This window comes from Nomascus leucogenys, chromosome 9, assembly GCF_006542625.1.
Source record: "Nomascus leucogenys isolate Asia chromosome 9, Asia_NLE_v1, whole genome shotgun sequence".
NCBI classification, from domain to species: domain Eukaryota; kingdom Metazoa; phylum Chordata; class Mammalia; order Primates; family Hylobatidae; genus Nomascus; species Nomascus leucogenys.
In genome coordinates, this window is record NC_044389.1 from 100,630,788 (window position 1) to 100,653,663 (window position 22,876).

Consider the following 22,876-nt stretch of genomic DNA (forward strand, 5'->3'; position numbering starts at 1 on the left):
AGCCTGGGTGACAGAGCGAGACTCCATCTCAAAAAAAAGACACATGTATGTAAAAAAAAGTAAATTGGAGACATCTTGACGTTACACCCGTATTAACAGTAGTGTGAATCTCTGTTCCTTCACCCTAGGAAGGAAAGAAGGAAGGAAGGGCGGGAGGGTGGGGAGAGAGAGAAAGAAGGAAGGAGGGAAGGAAAAAGGGAAAGAAGGAAGGAAGGAAGGAGAAGGAAGTTTCCTTATGTAGTTAAAATAGCATTATCACAACTAATACAACTAATACTAATTTCTTAATATCCTCTAATATCCAGTTTATATTCCAGTTTCCCCAGTTACAGCTGGGTTATATACTGAGTTTACAGCTCCACAGTCACTTCACGTGGGGAATGAGGAGGTGGAACTAACTACCTGAGCTCTCAGGTTTATATAAGCATGAAAGTTTTATGTTTAATACCATTAGGAAGTGCCGTTGTGATTTTGTTAATTTCTTGTTCTTAAAGAAGGGTTGAAGCTTTGGAGACATAAACATGGCTCTCTAGCAAGGTGCAGTGGAAATCGGGAAGTTATGTGGTTAAGAGAATAAATAGGGATGGGTTAGTGGTGTCTCCAGCTGTGCTTGGCTTGTAGATTGGGCAGATCACGCATGGACAGTGGTTTGATGACTTGTGTACTGGCCAGAGAGAAGGAGGCCGTGTCCTGGTCTGAGGCCCAGCAGGTTTGGGGTCTTGTATTTTCTAGTCTCCATAAATGTTCCTAATGCCATTTCGAGTTACAGTGAGGACTTGGACAGCCCTTTGCATTTAGTTTTGTTTGTTATTTGAGACTCTGGTGTTTTCTTCAAGGAGGCTAAATGCTGGGTCTATTGGGTTACCTGTCTAAGGAAACTTCCGTTGTTCCAGAATAAAAGAAGAATGAAAAAGTCATGCTTTGACTGCCTGGTGGCTATCAGGTGCTGCTGGCCCCAGAGGTTAGAGCCAACTGGCATGTCCTGAGCCTCATGCAGGCTCCCACTGTGAGAACCAGCTTTGAAGACCTCCCACCCAGACCTGCCCGCCATGTAAGAGGCGCGGTGCTGAGTGTGTCTGCCATGGGCCGGGGAGTGAGGAGAACCATTCTTTCCCACGTGAGCTCTGAACCAATTGAGAAGTAGGGCTGAGGGGCCAGGCAGATGGAGAGCAAAATGTTAAATTCATTCCTGATAAAAGTTCCATTGGAGGTCTGGGGCATGTTTTAATAAAGGACTTCCTCACTCTTAACCTCAGAAGCAGTCTGCCTAGCCCCCTGCAGGCGCCGCCCCTAGCCCAGAGGAGAGATGTGGTCCGTGGGCTTCCAGCGGGTTCCCAAGAGAAAGGAGGGAGAAGGAGCTGGGCTGGTGCCCTCCATCCCCTCCTGGCCAGCTAGGTAAGTCCATTCTCTTGCCTTGGGAGGAGGAAGAGGTAGGAGGGCCTGGGGGAGATTTCGCTGTGGACATTGGGAAGCTGCTCCCTCTTCACTCTTGCCTTCTTCTTGGGACTTGGTATCCCCAGGGACCCAGCGCCCTGGCCCCACTTGACGATTTCCACCCCAGGGCAGCTCTTTTCCTGTCTCAGCTTCACAGACTAATTTATTTAGAGGGGGTGAGAGAAATGAGGTAAATTCTGATAATAGTGGCACTTAATAAATATTGTCATTCATATACATGATACGCATTTCTTGAACTGGTAAATCTTTTAAAGAATTTATTTTGCAATTTCTCTCGAACTCTGAATATTTGTGGAGTAAATGAATATACCAATCCTTTGTTGCGTTGGGAGGCAGAGACTTGAGCATGGTTGTGTGTTTGTGTGTGTGTGTGTGTTGGAGAGTGGGTCAGAGAGGAAGTGGGGCAGGGAGCTAAGGCTTCTGGAAGATGCCCTGGGGGATGCCCATGTTCTGAGTGTCCTGGGGGCTACTCTGGCCGATGGGCCTTCGACCCCCGGGGTCCCGGGAACCACAGCAACAGAGACATTGGGGATCTGAAGCAGCACATGTGCTGGGAGCCGCCTCCTTTTCCAAGTGGCCGACAGTTCCTTCACTGAGGGAGAGGAACCATCCAGGTTCAGAGGCAAAGCCCACTTGAGAGGGAAGGAGGAGAGGCTCTTGGAGCAGGCGAGTCAGGTGGGCGGTGTTTGCGGATCCCTTTGCAAGCCTGTTTTCACACTGTTTTCAGGTGTGTTCTGAGAGCAGCTATGGAACCCAACAATGACCTTTGTTCACATTAATGGAGCAGATGATTGCATTGCATTTTTTGGGTTCTTAAAAAAATGGTAATATGTATTATTATAAACTGAATTTACAATATTTATACAATTATTGATATTGATTTCTATTGTATGAATATACAATGTCCAGTTTTTCTCACATCTAGCCCCTTTCTTCCTTTCGTTTACAAGGAAATCATAAGGAAATTTCTCAGAATGTTATGTGGACTGAATAAATATTTATACATTATAAATAATTGTATGAATATACAATATTGTATACAATACAGTACAGTTATTTATAATATATAAATATACATTTATTTCTATATGTATTTGTATGTATAAATATGCATTATGGTCCATATATTAATACACATTATAGTAATATGTATTAATGTAAGTTTGACCATTTTGACTGTTTTTTTTTTTTTGAGACTGAGTCTCGCTCTGTCGCCCAGGCTGGAGTGCAGTGGTGCAATCTTGGCTCACTGCAACCTCCGCCTCCTGGGTTCAAACAATTCTCCTGCCTCAGCCTCCCGAGTAGTTGGGATTACAGGTATGCGTCACTATGCCTGGCTAATTTTTGTAGTTTTAGTAGAGACAGGGTTTCACCATATCGGTCAGGATGGTCTCGAACTCCTGACCTCAGGTGATCCACCCGCCTTGGCCTCTCAAAGTGCTGGGATTACAGGCGTGAGCCACTGTGCCTGGCTCATTTTGACTGTTTTTCAGTGTACAGTTCAGTGGCATGAAGTATATTCACATTGTTGTGCAACCATCGCCACCATCCATCTCCAGAACTTTTTCATCTTCCCAAACAGAAACTTTGCCCTCATTCAACAGCAACTCCTCATCTTCTCTCCTCCCAGTCTATGACCGGCCCCATTCTACTTTCTCCCTCTATGAACTGGACTACTCTAGGGGCCTTGTTGAAGTGGATTCGTCAATATTTGCCTTTCTATGACTGGCTTATTTCACTCAGTCCTCAAGACCCATCCAGTTTGAAGCATAGGTCGTCAGACTTTTCTTCTTCTTCTTCTTCTTTTTTTTTTTTTTTTTTTTTTTTTTAGATGTTGTTTCGCTCTATCACCCAGGCTGGAGTGCAGTGGCGCAATCTTGGCTCACTGCAAGCTCTGCCTCCCGGATTCAAGCGATTCTCCTGCCTCAGCCTCCCGAGTAGCTGGGATTACAGGCGCCCGCCACCACGCCCGGCTAATTTTTGTATTTTTAGTAGAGATGGGGTTTCACTCTGTTGGCCAGGCTGGTCTTGAACTCCTGACCTCATGATCTGCCTGCCTCGGCCTTCCAAAGTGCTACGATTACAGGTATGAGCCACTGCTCCTGGCCAGAATTTTCTTCCTTTTTAAGGCCGAATAATATTCCATTGCATGGCTAGACTGTATTTCGCTTACCCATTCATCTGTCCATGGACTCTCTGGGTAACCTTTTGGTTATTGTGAATCATGCCGCTGGGAACATTGGTGTATGAATATGTTGCGTTACATTTTTAAAAGGAAACTTTTGTTGAAATATAATACAGGCATTGCATTTTTGGCAACCACAACACCCTTCTGACTTACATGGACTTACCTGAACTGCTGGTTATCCAAAACCCCTAAAGTTTTAAATGTAACAACTATGATACATTTTATCATGGAGCCTTGCCTGTTTTGTTCTGAGTTGTTAATTTTTGTGCACAATCTTGTGAGATCCAGCTCATTATATCAGCCTGTCAAGATCTTTTAGAATTCTGAGTTTGGTTTAATTTTGGGTTGTCCACAAACATGATGATCACATCCTCTCTCTCTGTACAAGTCACCAATAAAAATGCTGAAGAGGAAGGGGCCAGCAGCAGAGCTCTGTGGGGTCTGTTGAAACCCTCCCCCTGGTTGGGTCTTGCTGTGCAGTTGTTTATCGGTCTAGTTTTTCTTGCTCCTAGCTCCTGTCTTCATTTCATTTATAAGGAAATTTCTCGCTATATTATGTGGACAGTAGGTTGCCGTTATTTTTTTGAGTATAATTTTTGTTTGTTTGTTTGTTTTTGAGATGGAGTCTTGCTCTGTCACCCAGGCTGGAGTGCAGTGATGCAATTTCAGCTCACTGCAACCTCTGCCTCCTGGGTTCAAGCAATTCCTCTGCCTCAGCCTCCTGAGTAGCTAGGACTACAGGCGTGTGCCACCACACCTGGCTAATTTTTTGTATTTTTAGTAGAGACAGGGCTTTACTGTGTTAGCCAAGATGGTCTCAATCTCCTGACCTTGTGATCCATCTGCCTCATCCTCCCAAAGTGCTGGGATTACAGGTGTGAGCCACCACTCTCGGCCGAATTTTAATTTTTTTTTAGAGACAAGGTCTTACTTTGTCACCTGGGTGAAGAGTGCCGTGGCACAGCATAGCTCAATGCAGCCTCAAATTCCTGGGCTCAAGCGATTCTCCTGCCTCAGCCTCCCGAGTAGCTGGGACTATAGGTGTGCACTGCCATGCCTGGCAAATTTTTAAATTTTTTGTAGAGATGGAGTCTCGCTGTGTTCCCCAGGCTGGTCTTGAAATCCTGGACTCAAGTGATCCTCTTGCCTCAGCCCCTAAAAGTGCTGGCATTACAGGTGTGAGCCTCTGTGCCTGTGCTATGTTGCCATTCATCTAATAATCTGCAAACCACTGGAGAATGGAACTAAGCCAGATTGGCTGTCGGCGCTCAGGTTTTTTAGTAGGTAAAATTTTAGGTGAATGACAGTTAGCTGTTCTACATTCTCACTGCCAGGTTATAATGCAAGCAAGTTTCATACCAAATTCACATAAGACCCCTTATTTAGGAAATGTGTGAGCAGGCTGGCCGGCCGGCTGAGTACAGTCTGGATGGTGGTTCTGTCATCAGGAGTCCCTGCTCTGTGCCTTCCTACGTGCTCTGAGTGCCACTTTGGATGGAAGCTTCCCTCGGGGCAGATTTTCCAGTATTCCAAAACCAGGATTCTCTTACCCTAGGAGAAGCCTCAGACAGCCAGAAATTTCCCAAACCAATGGCTGGACCTTTTTGGGAATCTCACATAAGGATAGAGAGTCTTGCTCTTTTGCTCGGGCTGGAGTACAGTGACATGACCAGGGCTCACTGCAGCTTTGACCTCCCGGGCGCAAACGATCCTCCTGCCTCAGCGTCTCAAGTAGCTGAGACTACAGGTTTGCACCACCACACCCAGCTAATTTTTGTATTTTTTTTTAGAAACGGGGGTTTTGCCATGTTGCCCAGGCTGATGTCAAACTACTGGGCTCAAGCACTTCGCCTGCCTTGGCCTTCCAAAGTGTTGGGATTACAGGCGTGAGCCACTGTGTCCAGCCTGGTAATCACGGTTCTGACTGTTGTCACCTTAGATTAGTTTTGCCTGCTTTTAAATTCCATATAAATGGAATTGCACTTATGTTTTATGACACTGATTCATGTTGTTGCATGTAAAAGTTGTTCATTTTTTCCCCATTGCTCTATAATTCCATCATATAAAGTTTAGGTTCCTTTCTGTAGTTGATGGACATTTGGTTGTTTCCAGTTTGGGACAGTATGAAGAAAACAGCTGAAAACATTCTTGCCCATGTCTTTGGTAGATGGAGTATGAGTTATTGATTAGAGTAACCGACTGTCCTTAGAATTGACATTTATAGCAACTAGCACATGGAGAATATCATGCTGTCCGTGCCACATGATTTTAAAGTAAACTGAAGGTGTTATACAAAACCATATTAAACAAAGGAGTGAATTCAGTCTTGTATGACTTGTATTTAGCCAGTCCGTGCCAGTAGGAAAGCAGATCATGGCTTTGGTGCACCCCGCCCGTAATAAATGTTCTAAGTCAGAAGGTCAATTTCCTGAAATCTGAGATTCTCATGTGAAAGTATATTGTTTCCTCATGCCTTCTCCAGAAGCTTGGGTGGGAAAGAACCCTTTATCGCTTCTGCAGATAGGCACCATTTTCTCATTGTAGATTCTCACTGTGAAAAAGTCATGAATTACTAAAAACTCTGGGACTATAAACTAGGTTTGGGGATCCCCTGAATTGGAATGAATAAAGTTTTAAAATATTCATTTATGTTTTATTTCCATGTCGTTGTGTGTCTTGTGATGAGAAAAATATTTGCTGCTGATTTAGAATTCCTGAATGCTCTTATAAAAATTTAATTCTACCCATATTAACTAGGCTTTCAAGTCTTTTGGAGAGGGGCTGTTTTCTTCCAATAGGTTGCTAGAGGGGAAATCTGTTAGCCTAAGAGAATTGTTGGATGCAAGTTTAATAGGGAAGGTGAACTCAGACCACCACTGGGGGATGCCGCATTGATTTAAATTTTAAAAGAGCCTGTGTTTTATGAAAGTAAAGAAATAGGTTAACAGTCCCCGTGACAAGAATGGAAAACATTCTCAGGACCTATACCACATATATACATTTAAAGTATCACTCAGCCTGGGCACCATGGTGAGGGCCTGTCTCTACAAAATTTAAATCTTAGCCAGGCATGGCGGCACGTGCCTGTGGTCCCAGGTTGAGGCGGGAGGATCACTTGAGCCCAGGAGGTCAAGGCTGCAGTGAGCTGAGATTGTACCACTGCACTCCAGCCTGGGCGACAGAGTGAGACTCTGTCTCAAAAAAAAAAAAAAAAAAAAAAAAATCACTACCTCTTTGTAGCACCTAACAGTATTTTTAAACAACCCTATAGGAGGGGCATCTGGTGCCATGAACTAACATTACAGATCCATTTACCTTTTGACCCAGCAGTCCCATTTCTGGGAATCTTTACTGCAGATACACCCGCATATGTGATGAAATGACATTTGCTCACAATTATCATTAAAGCTTTGTAACACCAGAGTGTTGGAAGCCACCAAGTGGCTATCAGTCAATAAGGGACTGGTTAAAGGGATGATGGTGTATATCTACATTGGAATGCTATGCAGCTGTTAAAGAGAATGATAAAAATCTGTATTTCTGGCCAGGCATGGTGGCTCACGCCTGTAATCCCAGCACTGTAGGAAGCTGAGGTGGGCAGATCACTTGAGGTCGGGAGTTTGAGACCAGCCTGACCAACATGGTGAAAGCCCGTCTATACTAATAACACAAAAATTAGCTGGGAGTGGTGGCGCACGCCTGTAATCCCAGCTACTCGGGAGGCTGAGGCAGGAGAATCGCTTGAACCCAGAGGGTGGAGGTCGCAGTGAGCCGAGATTGAGCCACTGCACTCCAGGCCTGGGCGACAGAGCAACACTCTGTCTCAAAAAAAAAAAAAAAAAAAAAAGTGTGTGTTTTGATAGGGAAGATTTCCAGGTACATTACCAAGTACGAAACGCAAGGTGAAAAACAGTGCATGGAGTATGCTGCCCTTTATATAAAAAAGCTGGGCTGCTGGGCGCAGTGGCTCACACCTGTAATCTCAGCACATTGGGAGGCCGAGACGGGTGGATCCTGAGATCAAGAGATTGAGACCATCCTGGCCAACGTGGTGAAACCCCGTCTCTACTAAAAACACAAAAATTAGCTGGGCATGGTGGTGCGTGCCTGTAGTCCCAGCTACTTGGGAGGCTGAGGCAGAAGAATTGCTTGAACCCAGGAGGTGGAGGTTGCAGTGAGCTGATATCATGCCACCGCACTCCAGCCTGGGCAACAGAGCAAGACTCCGTCTCAAAAAAAAAAAAAAAAAAAAAAGGAAGATGGACATATGAACATATGTATGTGAATTTACTTATATTTGCATCAAGAAACACTAGAAGGATAAACAAGTTATAATAAAATGCTCTTCTGTCTGAGGCACAGGGGAAGGGAGTGATTGGGAATAGGTGTCGGAATGCCTCCTTTGCATGGGTCTTTTGATGGATTGTGTGGACCTTTGAATCATGTAGAAAAAGCAAGTCAGCAACCAGCAAAAGCGAATCAGCCAGGGAATGCCTTTGACTTTTAACGAGACCAAGAGCGGGTGGTGGAGAGCAAAGGTGGCTAACTGCATTTCTTAGATCAGAAGCAAAGTCAGTGCATTCATTCATTCATTCATTCGATCAGTCAGCAAATGCATACTGAGCCTCTCCCATGCACCGTCTGCTGTTTTACATGCTGAGGATACAGCTGTCAGTGGAAGCGTTAAGGTCCAAGCTTTACTGGAGCTGGTATTCTTTTTTTTTTTTTTTTTTTTTTTTGAGACAGAGTCTTGCTCTGTCGCCCAGGCTGGAGTGCAGTGGCGCGATCTCGGCTCACTGCAAGCCCCGCCTCCCAGGTTCACGCCATTTTCCTTCCTCAGCTGGGACTACAGGTGCCTGCCACCACACCCGGCTAATTTTTTGTATTTTTAGTAGAGATGGGGTTTCACCGTGTTAGCCAGGATGGTCTCGATCTCCTGACCTTGTGATCTGCCCACCTCAGCCTCCCAAAGTGCTGGGATTACAGATGTGAGCCACCGCGCCCGGCTGAAGCTGGCATTCTTGAGGGGGCAAACACATGACAAAAAGGTGATTAGTGAGGAAGAGAAGGCTCATGTGGCAGGACCTAGAGAGGAAGCCGAGAGGAGTCCATGCTGAGGCCAGAGTCCCGTTCATTGCTGATACATCTTCCTATGTGTCCATCATGCATTTGCAAACAGTATTTTTTAAATTTTATTTTTAAAGAGGGGTCTTGCACTGTCACCCAGGCTGGAGTGCAGTAGCATGATCATACCTCACTACAGTCTCTACCTCCTGGCCTTAAGTGATCCTCCCACCTCAGCCTTCCAAGTAGCTGGAAGTAAAGGTGTGTGCTGTCATGCCCAACTAATTTTATTGTTATTATTAATTTTTTTTGTAGAAATGAGGTATCACTATGTTGTTGCCCAGCTGGTCTCTTGTTCAAGGCCTCAAGCGATCCTCCTGCCTCGGCCTCCTAAAGTGTCAGGATTACAGGTGTGAGTCACTGCGCCTGGCCCTATGAACGATATTTGCACCTAGGATAATAAAGTGGTGTAAAATCTTACATTTAATCTTTTGCTACAGAGTCAGGATTACATTTTATCATCATATCATTATCACTTCAGATAAGTTTCTTTTCTTTTCTTTTCTTTCTTTTCTCTCTTCTCTTCTATTCCCTTTTCTTTTCTTTTCTTTCTTTTTTTTGAGATGAAATCTCACTGTGTCGCCCAGGCTGGAGTGCAGTGGTGTGAGCTCGGCTTACTGCAACCTCTGTCTCCTGGGTTCAAGTGATTCTTCTGCTTCAGCCTCCTGAGTAGCTGGGATTACAGGGATGTGCCACCATGTGTGGTTAATTTTTGTATTTTTAGTAGAGACGGGGTTTCGCCATGTTGGCCAGGCTGGTCTCAAACTCCTGACCTCAGGTGATCCACCTGCCTCGGCCTCCCGAAGTGTTGAGATTACAGGCGTGAGCCACGGTGCCCGGCCAGGATTGCATTTTATCATAATATCATTATCGCTTCAGATAAGTTTCAAATAAAGGAAAAAAACCACGTTATGGCAGGTAACTGTGCCCCAGTCCACTACTATGTTGGTGGAAAACTAGAATTTAGTTGAATAAATAAAAAGTGGATTTGACCATGATAGTTCGCTTTCACAACAGTCAGGTTATTCTGGGGTTAATGTTATCTAAATGATTTGTGACTGTAACCATAGATTATTAGGTGATGAGACATTACTGTGACGAGTCTGTTTTTTTTTTCTATTCAGTAGCTTAAAAAAATTCCTCTTTACTGTGATATATTAGCTATAGAAAATTGAAAAAACCCCACGCATACACTCAGACAAATCACACAGCCCTCATATTCCATGTGTCTTCATGACAGTCATTGTCTGAGAAGCCCAGGGTGATAGCTCCACAGTAGATAATGTAGATATTTGAAACATATTTCTCTTGTGTTTATTTATATTTTCTCTTCCTTGTCTTCTTTTTATTGGCAGAGTTATCTGTCATAGTTTCTGAATTCGATGAAAGATTACTGTGGTTATTTTTAAAATTTTTACGATGAAATGATTAGTTTGCAAGAGAGATTTTTCTCTGTCTCTTTGGGTTCAGTGAAATGTTGGTGAAACTTGAGAAATAATGAGGAACATAGATCAAAGCCGTGGGGAAAGGCAGTGTATTGCTTCCAGCATCTCTAGGTCTGCAACAGCAAGAGTTAAGTTTTGCTCAGAGAATGAAGGAAAAATAACACAGACTGGGCAGCCAGATTTGCGAGTCTGGGCTTTTCCTGACAACCAGTGCAGACTATAGCTCCATCTGACATGGAACCAGCGTATTCACAAGCATCGCTAGATCTGCGATCTAGTTATGAAAACACCAGAAATCAGCTTTGTTTTCAGGGTGAAAAAAATGCAAAGTCATACAAATTCTTATTTCCTAATCATGATAAACTCCACTCTACTGTATATTAAGGAAAAGCTCCAGGAGTCACAGACATCCTCTGTCATTCTAGGAAATGCACAAAAAGGTGGTAATGAAAGCTTGTTGTTGTATTTCCTATTTCCCTATTCTTTTTTTTTTTTTTTTGAAGAGATGGGGTTCCACTTGCTTGCCCAGTCTGGAGTGCAGTGGTGTGGTCATACCTCCCTGCAGCCTTGAACTCCTGGGCTCAAGCAATCCTCCTGCCTCAGCCTCACAAGCAGTTGGGACTACAGCTGTGCACTGCCATGCCCAGCTTATTTTATTTTATTTATTTATTTTTTTGAAACAGAGTCTTGTACTGTCACCCTGGCTGGAATGCAATCGTGCGATCTCAGCTCACTGCATCCTCCTCTGCCTGGGTTCAAGCGATTCTCCTGCCTCAGCCTTCTGAGTAGCTAGGACTACAGGCGCCTGCCACCATGCCCGGCCAATTTTTTGTAGTTTTAGTAGAGATGGGGTCTCACTTTGTTGGCCAGGCTGGTCCTGAACTCCTGACCTCATGATCCAGCCACCTCGGCTTCCCAAAGTGCTGGGATTACAGGTGTGAGCCACTGTGCCCAACCCTATTTTATTTTTAATTTTTGTAGAGATGGAATTTTGCTATGTTGCCTAGGCTCGTCTTGAACTCCTGACTTCAAGTAATCCTCCCACCTCAGCCTCCCAAAGTGCTGGGATTACAGGTGTGAGCCAGCACTCCTGGCCTCCCAATTCTTAATTGCTTAAAAGGGTTGGACTCTCTTTGAGAACTAGCTGATTCAGAGCTTTGTCAGATATGTCCTCTTAGAATCTCAGGGTGGACTTGGGAGGATGTGATCTTTGCTTCCTAGTAGATAAAGGAAAAAAGGTAGGTAGTGACTGTAGAAGGACCTCCACTCTGCCTCCTCGATTCACCTTACAGGAAGCTTGGACAGCGTCTCTGGGGCTGGCAAGGGGAGTTGCTGCAGCCAGCCTGTGAGGACAGAACCGTTCACATCCACCATTGCTGGCAGAGTGAGACAACCCTGCCAGAGCAGGTTTGATCTGCCACAAGCAGCTGTACTCAAGGATGTAGAAAGTCACCTGGTCACTGTGAGGATACATGTTCGGTGCTCTGCGTGTTGTGTTATCTTTCTGAATTTACTTTCCAGGCGGGAAATAAGAATAGGGTAGCAAAAGTAAGAAAGAACGAAGAGCAGTTGGGTAGGAGTTGTCTGATTCTTTAACGCTTTTTTCCATTTGGGGTAGCAGTTTAAAGAAGAGATGCTTTTGGCCGGGCGTGGTGGCTCACGCCTGTAATCCCAGCACTTTGGGAAGCTGAGGCGGGTGGATCGTGAGGTTAAGAGATCAACACCATCCTGGACAACATGGCGAAACCCCGTCCCTACTAAAAATACAAAAATTAGCTGGGCGTGGTGGCACACACCTGTAGTCCCAGCTACTCGGGAGGCTGAGGCAGGAGAATTGCTTGAACCCGGGAGGTGGAGGTTGCAGTGAGCCGAAATCGTGCTACTGCACTCCAGCCTGGCGACAGAGCGAGGCTTCATCTCAAAAAAAAAAAAAGAAGCAGCAGCTTTCAAAGTAAGAATACCCAAAAGTAATCCAACAGTGGTGGAAATATTTCACAGTTATTTTTAGGTGTTCTTCTATGATGGTAGCCAAGGTATCTCTTAGAGTAGATGCCTTGAGTGGAGACCGTATTGTTTTGCCACTTATCTTTGGAGGAGGAAGTTTGTTGCTCATCACAGAAACCAAACACTGCTTTTCTTGGGAACTGTTCCCTGTTCTCTGAAACAATGAACACGCTTCTCTCGGATCCACTTCACCAGAATATTCCCACCTAGTGCTTCTTACATCTTATACCAAGACCCTTATCTCCCTGTGACTCAACGAAAGAATGAGTGTACGCTCCCAAGAGTTTTAGTGTTCTATCAAAGTCCAAATTCTGTTAATTTCATGAAGAATTCATTTATTTTTCATTACTAAATGGATAATTTGAATTTCTGGCCTATTAAGAGTTTTTTTTGTTGTTGTTGACAGAGTCTCCCCCTCTGTTGCCAGGCTGGAGTGCAGTGGTGTGATCTTGGCTCACTGCAACCTTCGCCTCCCAGGTTCAAGCAATTCTCCTGCCTTAGCCTCCCGAGTAACTGGGACTACAGCTCCACCACGGCCAGCTAATGTTTGTATTTTTAGTAGAGACAGGGTTTCACCATGTTAGCCAGGATGGTCTCCATCTCTTGACCTTGTGATCCGCCCACCCTGGCCTCCCAAAGTGCTGGGATTACAGGCATGAGCCACTACACCTGGCCAAGAATTTTTTTTTTTTTGAATAAATGGTTATAAACATTGGACCATATTTGTGAAGGTCTCAGGACCATCTAACAGAATTGTTACAAAATATGACAGTAACAGGAACAACTACAAAAAAGAGAGCTGATATTTGTATATTGCTCTGTTAGCATGCATTATTAAACGTGAGAAGGGTCAGAGTTCAGATGTGACATGCCTAATGGGCTGATATGAGTTGCGGAGCTCTCATTCTCTTTTTTGTTTAGAGACGGGTTCTTGCTCTGTTGCCCAGGCTGGAGTGCAGTGGCACGGTCATAGCCCACTGCAGCCTTGACCTCCTGGGCTCAAGCAATCCTCCCATCTCAGCCCCTGCCCCGAGTAGCTGGGATTACAGGCATGCACCACCATGCCCAGCTTGAGCTCTTATTTCTAACCCGTTAAGGTAATGGAGTCCTCTGGAGTGAAGCGGTGTTAGTGAGAGTAGCTTGCAGGGCAGAGCTTAGCGGCATAGACAGAGAGCACTCTATCTGGGCTGGAAGAAAAAATGACCATGTGCCAGAGAATAAACATGTTTTGTCAAAATTCTGTTGGGCAACCAGCAGCTGGCACTCATATCTAGAGTCCAAGACCGATAACAGCAAACTTATTTCCTATTTGGCTTAGAGAATGAAAATAAGTTGTAAGAGTTTTTTTTTCTTTTCCTCCTGAAATGGAATCTTTCTCTGTCGTTCAGGCAGGAGAGCAGTGGCGTGATCTTGGCTCACTGCAACCTCTGCCTCCCGGGTTCAAGTGATTCTCCTGTTTCAGCCTCTTGAGTAGCTGAGATTAGAGGCACACACCACCACACCTGGCTAATTTTTGTATTTTTACTGGAGACGGGGTTTCACCATGTTGGCCAGGCTGGTCTCGAACTCCTGACCTCAAATGATTCACCCACCTCAGCCTCTCAAAGTGTTGGGATTACACGTGTGAGCCATTGCACTTGGCCAGCTCTAAGAGTTTTAAAAAATTTATACATAAATATATCATAGGTTGGTACTTACCAGTATTTTAGTTGTTAGTAAATTTGGTGGTTTGTTTATAATGCAACAGCTTATCTTTTTAAGTAGACATGAATTCATAATCTGCCAGCACATCTGTGTCTCTTTCAGCCAGTTTTCTCACCTCTGAGATTACTGCTTTTTTGTTTTCGATACCAAGTTCTCGGTGCTTTTTTCTCACCTCTCGGTGAGTTGAAGGGGCTGATATGTATCGCCCCGTGATATGGTTAGGCTTTGTTTCCCCACCAGATCTCATCTTGAATTATAATCCCTATAAATACCCATAATCCGCAGGTGTCAAGGGAGAGACCAGGTGGAGGTAAATGAATCATGGGGGAGGTTTTCCCCATGCTGTTCTTGTGATAGTGAGTTCTCACGAGATCTGATGGTTTTATAAGTGTGTGGTAGTGTCTCCTGCGTTCCTTCTCCTTCCTGCTGCCTTGTGAAGAACGTGCCTTGCTTCCCCTTCCACCATGATTGTAAGTTTCCCGAGGCCTCCCCAGCCATGCTGAACTGTGAGTCAGTTAAACCTCTTTCCTTTATAAATCACTCAGCCTCAGGCAGTTCTTTATAATAGTATGAAAACGGACTAATACACCCCTGCTTAGCTGGGGTCTGAAAGCCTGGTTAAAGTATATCTCAAAACAATAAATAAAAGCCCCTGGCTGTTTGTCCCCTCTTTGTCCCGTGGTTGTTGAATGACTAGGTAAGAAATTAAATGGGACACTGCAGACACCTAGCAGAGGCCTCTGCAGGTGGGTCTTCCATCAATTGGTATTTCCCCTCTCCTTCAGTAGCGCTTTTCCGATTGCCACAGAGCACTCCCAGGTGCAGAGAGTAGTCAGTAAATGAACTGGCCATCTCCAGAACTTTTGCAGACTCACGTTGAGCAAGGCTGATGCTCTCAGAAGGTGTACCATTTGATCTTGTGGCTTTACCTACCCTCCCCCACCACGTGTGCTGTAATTTGAGAAGTTTAGTGTTAGTGGCTGATGTCAGACAAGGCAGAACAGAGTGGTCAAGGCCGGGTGCCGTGGCTCATGCCTGTAATCCCAGTACTTTGGGAGGCCGAGGCAGGCGGATCACGAGGTCAGGAGATTGAGACCATCCTGGCTAACACAGTAAAATCCCGTCTCTACTAAAAATACAAAAAATTAGCTGGGTGTGGTGGTGGGCGCCTGTAGTCCCAGCTATTCAGGAGGCTGAGGCAGGAGAATGGCATGAACCCGGGAGGCGGAGCTTGCATTGAGCCGAGATTTCGCCACTGCACTCCAGGCTGGGCGACAGAGCAAAACTCCGTCTTTAAAAAAAAAAAAAAAAAAAAAGAGTGATCAAATTCATCCCAAATGTGTTTTGTTGTATTTCATATTCTTCATGTTTGAGCACATAAGAACCGTTCACAAGTCAGTTCTCTGAAGCAGAACATCACATTCAATGGCACACACATTCCTCAGACATTCTGGATATCGGGCAAGGAATAATCAATCCTAAATTCCATTATGCCTTTATAGTGGTCATGTTGCGATCTGATGAGAATGGTGGGTGAGAGCTTGGGTTTGTCTGTCACCCATAAAGCATGCAGTTTGTACATTTCAGTTATGTGCAGAGGTTTAATGGTAGATTTCTAATTGAAGGATAAGATAGTGGGGCAGCATTTCTTTACCAACTCTGATAAGCGAAAATAAAAGTCCTGTTCATCTGGGTGTTTCTGTCTCAGCCATTAATTATGGATAATCCCCAATTACCCCTGAATTCAGAGAGTTCTGCATATAATTAAAATTCTCTGATAATTCAAAAATTCTACTTTGGTTGTTAATTCTTATTTCTATTGAGTCAATCTTATATTTTTATTTTATTTTATTTGTTGAGATGGAGTCTCACTCTTTGACCCAGGCTGGAGTGCAGCGGTGTGATTTCAGCTCACTGCACGCTCTGCCTCCCAGGTTCAAGAGATTTTCCTGCCTCAGCCTCCTGAGTAGCTCGGATTACAGGCGCCCACCACCACGCCTATCTAATTTTAGTAGAGATGGTGTTTCACCATGTTGGCCAGGCTGGTTTTGAACTCCTGACCTCAAGTGATCCACCCACCTTGGCCTCCCAAAGTGCTGGGATTACAGGTATGAGCCCCTGTGCCCAGCTGAGCCAATCTTATTTTTAACAAGCATCAAAGAGGTAGGTAATGTTTTGAGCAACCACCTCGTATTTTATCCAGGTAGTTGCATTTAATCATCCCTTTTGTGCTGCAGTGTGGATTACTCCACAGTACAGATGAAGAGACAGAGGTTCTGGGAAGCTAAATGCAAAGTCATCTATTGAGTCGTCAGCTGGACTGCTACTTCACCTAACTCGAGACCCATACTCTCTCTTTAGATTGCTGCCTGCCCACTGCTAGAAGCAGATAGGAGGAGGCCAGAAAAAGACTGAAATGATCGTAAATCATCAATTTCTGAGTAACCAGGAATTGACAAATATTTGAGAGAGTTAGCCTCAGTTTCTTCATTTAAAAAATGAGGTTATGGCCGGATGCCGTGGCTGATGCTTATAATCCCAGCTACTTGGGAGGTCGAGGCAGGAGGATCTCTTTAGGCCAGGAGTTCGAGACTAGCCTGGGCAACACAGTGAGACACCGTCTCTAAAAAAATTTTTAGGGAGACTGAGGCGAGCAGATCACGAGGTCAGGAGATCGAGACCATCTTGGCTAACACGGCGAAACCCCGTCTCTACTAAAAATACAAAAAAATTAGCTGGATGTGGTGGCGAGTGCTTGTATTCCCAGCTGCTCGGGAGGCTGAGGCAGGAGAAAGGTGTGAACCTGGGAGACAAAGCTTGCAGTGAGCCGAGATCACACCACTGCACTCCAGCCTGGGCAACAGAGCGAGACTCTGTCTCAACACAAACAAACAAACAAAAAATTTGTTAAATTTAGCTGGGAGTGGTGGCACATGCCTATAGTCCTAGCTACTTGAGAGGCTAAGGCAGGAGAATTGCTTGAGACCAGGAATTGGAGGCTGCAGTGAACTATGATCACGCCACTACACTCCAGCCTGGGAGACAGGGCAAGACCCTGTCTCTGAATTTTTTTTTTTTTTTAATAAGTCAATAGGTTTTCCTTTGGGGGGTGTTATTTGTAAGTAAGAGATGAGATAATGCATTAAAAATACTTTGATAAGTGCCATCAGCAATAAATATGCCAAGGAGGATGGTCCCCCTCTCAAGCCTCTGACCTTGGGAAGGATCTGTGCCTGGGAAATGTGTCTTGGGAATGTTTTTTATGGGAAGGTCGTGGCGGCAGCTACACAGGGCTTTTTACACGAGCTGAGAGCGACATCTGGTCCAGACAGATGACAGCTGCAAAATGAAGCAGGATGTTTCAGGGATTGTCGTGGCTGGGGCACATTTGCTTGTTTAAAATCTCTGGAACTTCCTGGCCAAAAGGCGTATAGGGTTTTGATGACTCATTCTGAAGCAAAGCAAGCACCCTAGGAGGTTGCCGCCGAACTCAGGTTGAAATTTCGCCTCTCTCTTGGCCGCCTGAGAAACTTGTCATCAATACGTGGCCTGCAGAAGGAATGGGTAGATGCTGCCATGTGGAACGTGTAATAAATATTGTGACTCGGAAATGGGATGTCCACTCTCATGTTTTCTTTTTTATTGACATGGAGTCTCACTCTGTCACCCTGGCTGGAGTGCAGTGGTGCGATCTCTGCTCACTGCAACCTCTGCCTCCCGGGTTCAAGCAGTTGTCCTGCCTCAGCCCCCTGATTAGCTGGGATTACAGGTAGCTGCCACAATGCCTGGCTAATTCTTGTAATTTTAGTAGAGATGGGGTTTTGCCATTTTGGCCAGGCTGGTCTTGAACTCCTGGCCTCAAGTGATCCACCCACCTCAGTCTCCCAAAGTACTGGGATTATAAGCATGAGCCACTGCGCCCAGCCACTCTCATGTTTTCCTGACAGCTAGGACCGGGGTAACTTATGAATTGTGACTTGAGCCACGTCCCAACCTAAAGAGAGCAGTTACTTAATGCATTTTCAAATGCACTGAATGTCAAAGTATTTTCACCTATGATTAAAAAAAAAGAAATTGTCAGTTATGCCAGGTCTACCTAGAATAGATGACTTTTCTCTCATCAACACTCATTTTATGAGAGCGTTAGCAGAGATACACTTCATAATGCTTGGCCTAGCGCATTGCAGGGATGGCATATGTATTTGTTGAATAAATGGGCTGCAGAAGCACCTGCAAAACCCAGGCTGGGTTTATATAACCATTTGTAGGTAGCATTATCTCTTGATTGGTCTTTGTTAACATGAGGTTTACAACATATGTTCTTTAGGTTTTTTAAGTGGAATTTTTTATTGACATAATTGTAGATTTGCATGAAGTTGTCAGGAATAATAGAGATAGCCTGCGTACCCTTTATCCAGTTTCCCCCAATGGTAAATCTTACAAGTTTACAATATCATAACCAGGATATTGAAATTGATACGTTCATGTCATTCATATGAGCTACCGATTTTATGCAAATACGCTTTTTAATTTTTATGTTTTGAGACAGGGTCGCACTCTGTCACCCAGGCTAAAGGGCAGTGGTGCCATCATGGCGCACTGCAGCCTTGACCTCCTGGACTCAAGTGATCCTTCCGCCTCAGCTTCCTGAGTAGCTGGGACTACAGGTGCTTAACACTATATCCAGCTAATTTTTTTGTATTTTCTGTAAAGACAGGTCTTCATTCTGTTGCCCAGGCTGGCTCATCTCAAACACTTGGGCTCAAGCAATCTGCCTGCCTTACCTTCCCAAAGTTCTGGCGTTACAGCCATGAGCCACTGAGCCCAGCCTCAAATATGGTTTTTAAAAGCAATTTTAAAGTGGTGAAGTATGATTGGAGAAAATAAAAGCCATGTTGTGGGCCTCAGGGGGCGGAGGTGGAACTAGAACTTTCTGGGCATTTGTTGGGATGCTGCTGGTTCCCAGGTGCAGAGGAGAGGTGAGTTTGGAATGATTGGGGGTGTCCTTAGTAGGGGAAGAAAGGTTGTCCTGGAGTGGTATGGCATGGACAGTAGTAAAAAGACTCCTTCACAGCCCCACACAGGAGCACTGCCTGTGTTCTCTGGGGAGGGGCCAGCCCTCTGGTGGGGGCCCTTTTTGCCTATAACCCCCCATGACCCTCCCCTCCAGCCCATGTAATGGGCGGATGTGGAGTAATTCAGGATTGTCAGGGGCTCTAAGTCTGATCTGCACCCAAACCCCTGACCACACCTTCCCCCTTTGGAACTAGAATTTCCAGAAGGTTTGAGAAGAATTAGCCTCTGTCTTTGTCATCCTTTCCTTTCACGGGGTTGTTTTTCTTATTGGATTCAGGCAAGCAAATAATTAGGTCTTGGAGGGCTGGGGGTGCTTCTTTTTATTCATTATTCAGCAGCCTCTTTCTGGTCCCAAATTTCATCTGCCCTCAGCACTCCACATAGCATCCTGCCCGGGCAAGGTGGGGGATTCACATGGATGGAAATCAAGTAAACGGCTCCATAGGGAGAGATTCTGAGGGGATGGAGACCTGTAGCTCCCCAGATAAAGAGGAAATGGGGTGAGGAGAGGAGGGGGGCGGTGCTGTGTAGGGCAAGGAGCCTGTTGTATTCTGGGACCCTTGAAGTCCGTGCCTGCTGAGCTTAAAGGGTCTCCTCTGAATGGGAACATGGCCTTGTTTCTATTTAGGGAGAGAAAAGCCACCCAGCATTTCTATAGTCTTGAAATAGACCCCAGCATTCTAGGTTAGAAGGTAGAGGTTCCCCCACCCTCCCCTTTTCATATAGACTTAGAAAATATCTGAATTTCAGCCCATACAAAGTGTTCATGCAATTAACCCTTTCTTCCAAGCAAGGCCTTCCCTCAGAGGTGTGCAGATGGCAATATATTTATGGCTCCCACTTGGGCATAACCAAGGAAGGGGACATCTGTATCGTATTCTCTTTCTGGGTTTGCTGCGCTCTGCCACAGTCATGGCAAATAAACAACCCACCTTCCCCAGGAATTACTAATTCATAAACACATAACTACACAACTACAGCTTATGATGTGGAAACCTGGATAACTTATATCCGGGAAAAGCTAATATCATAAAAAGCTTTTGTAGATGTGTTTATAGTACATTATTATTTCATAAGCTTTTAAGAATCCAATTTTAAAATGTGCACCTTCTGGAGAAAATAACGTTATATTTTACTTGGAGAACACTTTAGTGGAAATGACCCTTTCGAAGGATTTGGTAAATGCATGTGTTAAATTCTTCTTTTCAGTCATTGTATATAATCAGTTCTTTCAGAACCTTTTTTCTTCCTGGCTAATTGGTTTTTTTCCTGTTGTCACTTTTTTGGTGTATTAGGGTACCGTTCTTCTTGAGTATGGAACACTTTCTCAGGATATATTCTGATAGTTATATAAATGGGAGAATATCAGACAGAAAGATAGTGAATATTTGCTTGATTGCTTTAGATTTTTCTTTGGATTTGAAGATACGTCAAATGATTCCAAATGTTCATTTGTTAATAAACAACCAGATCGTTAGGTTTTTCAGATTGTCTCAAAAATGTCCATGATTATATAAATATAGCTAGCCTTGAGGTCTGCATTTGCCTCCTGGATTTCATAATAATTCTCTATAATGCTTTTAAAAACTTTGACTTTCTATATGGTATATTTAGGGCAGCTTTTTTAAATTTAGGAAAGTGTGCCATGCCATTCCTTTGTATGATATATAAAGACTTGACCAGGAGTATAAAAATCAACTCTAATCCCACCACTCAGAAATAACCACTGTGAGATTTTTGATGTATTTTCCAGGCCTTTTCTGTGCATAGTTAACACAATTGCTTTTGTATTGTATGTTGTTTCTTCCCTTTTCCACAGAGTGACATATCTTGGGCATTTACCCACATTGTAAATTTTTCGCTAAAATCCCTAATATACTGTGTATGCTGCTGCTGCTGCTGCTGCTTCTCCTCCTCCTCCTCCTCCTCCTCTTCCTCCTCCTCCTCCTTCCTTCATCTTCTTCTTCTTTTTTTTTTTCCAACATGGAGTCTCGCTCTGTCGCCCAGGCTGGAGTGCGGTGGCGCGATCTCTTCTCACTGCAACCTTTGCCTCCTGGGTTCAAGCAAGTCTGCTGCCTCAGCATCGCAAATGGCTGGAATTACTGGTGCCTGCCACGATACCCGGCTAATTTGTGTGTTTTTGGTAGAGATGGGGTTTCATCATGTTGGCCAGGCTGGTCTTGAACTCCTAGTCTCAAGGGATACACCCACCTCGGGCTCCCAAAGTGCTGGGATTACAGGCGTGCGCCACCTTGCCCGGTCGTGTATGGTTTTTGAATCCCAAGAAACTGTGGCCTGAGGTGGGCTTATGGCCCAGTGTACTGCCACCACCTCTGTACTAAACCAAGCCACGTTGTGTGTGTGTATATGTGTGTGTGCGTGCGTGTGTGTGTGGTGTGGCTCTGCTCCAGGAGCCCTGGTTGATTTGCCTTCTTTTTGTTAGAGCCCCATTATGAATTCCCCTCTCTCTTTTTTGCTCCTTTTCCTCCTTCTTCCCTTTGTGTCTTTTTCCCACATTATTTTCCTCCATGCTTTTTTCTAGTTCTACTTTCTTGTGTGCCTGTATCTGTATCGATCTGAAGCTTGAGGCTGAGTGGCCACTACTGGTGACTGATTCCCCCACTCCAGTGCACATGTTCACTGCACACTGCAGGAAACAGGCTTTGTCCCACTTTCAAAGTGGGAATCAGCCCTGCTCTGGATCAGCCCCTGGTCTGGATCAATGTGTCTGGGTCCATGTGGGAGTGGCTTCCTCTATGGTTCTCTTTCATGTTTACCTTTGGGCATGAGACCCAAATGCTGTCTGTGTTGACCGCTGACTGTAAACAGCACCTCGTTCCAGGTGATGAACCTGTTTCTTAGTGGCCAGGGTGGGGCTGGCTGTGTACACATCAGGTGACCATGTGAACCATGTCTGAGGTCCTTTGACTAGAGCTCAGCAGCCTAAAACCTGAGGAGGAACAGGGCAGGAGCTATCCAGGTTGCCAGGGTCCTGGCCAACTGCCCTTCAGCTCATTCCTTCCTGAGAATCAAGAAAGGCAGGACTAGAATGCCTGCCCCTTCACTCCCACCGCTCCTGGTTCTCCACCCAGCTCCCTGCCTGCAGAATGGATCTGATTTCTTCCTTTCCTGCGAGCACAATTTATTCCTTTCCTCCTAAGGAGAGACATGTTGAAAAAGCTGTCTCTGGCCAGGTGTGGTGGCTCATACCTATAATCCCAGCACTTTGGGAAGCCGAGATGGGAGGATCACTTGAGCCCAGGAGTTCAAGACCAATCTGGGCAACATAGCGAGACTCTCTCTGTACAAAAAAATACAAAAAAATTAGCAGGGCTTGGTGGTGCACACCTGTTGTCCCAGCTACTCTGGAGGCTGAGGTGTGAGGATCACTTGAACCCAGGAATTTGAGGCTGCATTCAGCTGTGATTGCACCATTGCACTCCTGCCTGGGAGACAGTAAGACTGTGTCTCAAAAAAAAAAAAAAAAAAAAAAAAAGAAAAAAAAGGAAAAGCTGTCTCTGAGTTTGACTTGATTCCTGTTTAATGTGAGATGCATCCACCCTTAACCTTCTCCTTTGTCGAGTTCACAGTCACCTGTAACTCTCTTTACTAAGGTGTGGGGACACGCTGAGATACAGCGATGCTCTGCCTTGAATTCCCTCTTGCCTGTCTGTGTATTCATGTCTAAACTTATCAAGAGCATGTATAGGTTAGGCCTGGTGAGCTCTGCAGGCCTCAGATGGTCCATGTCCCACATTCTGCTTGCTCTTCCTCGTGTGCCTTGAGCTTCTTTCCTTCCTGCGATTCAAAACCTTGCTCTGCTTCTTCTCATTTGAGCACATCCCTTCTCCCTCGATGCAGGGAGGCCTCGCTTGTTCGG

The 22,876-nt window shown here is 45.0% G+C and overlaps 1 protein-coding gene and 1 pseudogene across 5 annotated transcripts in view; both read left to right on the forward strand.

Annotated features, from left to right (window-relative positions):
* The window catches only part of CAMK1D (calcium/calmodulin dependent protein kinase ID), a 485,162-nt gene that overhangs the window by 99,739 nt on the left and 362,547 nt on the right, over positions 1-22,876 (forward strand). The window lies entirely within an intron of this gene.
* LOC115836828 lies at positions 6,559-6,699 on the forward strand (annotated as a pseudogene).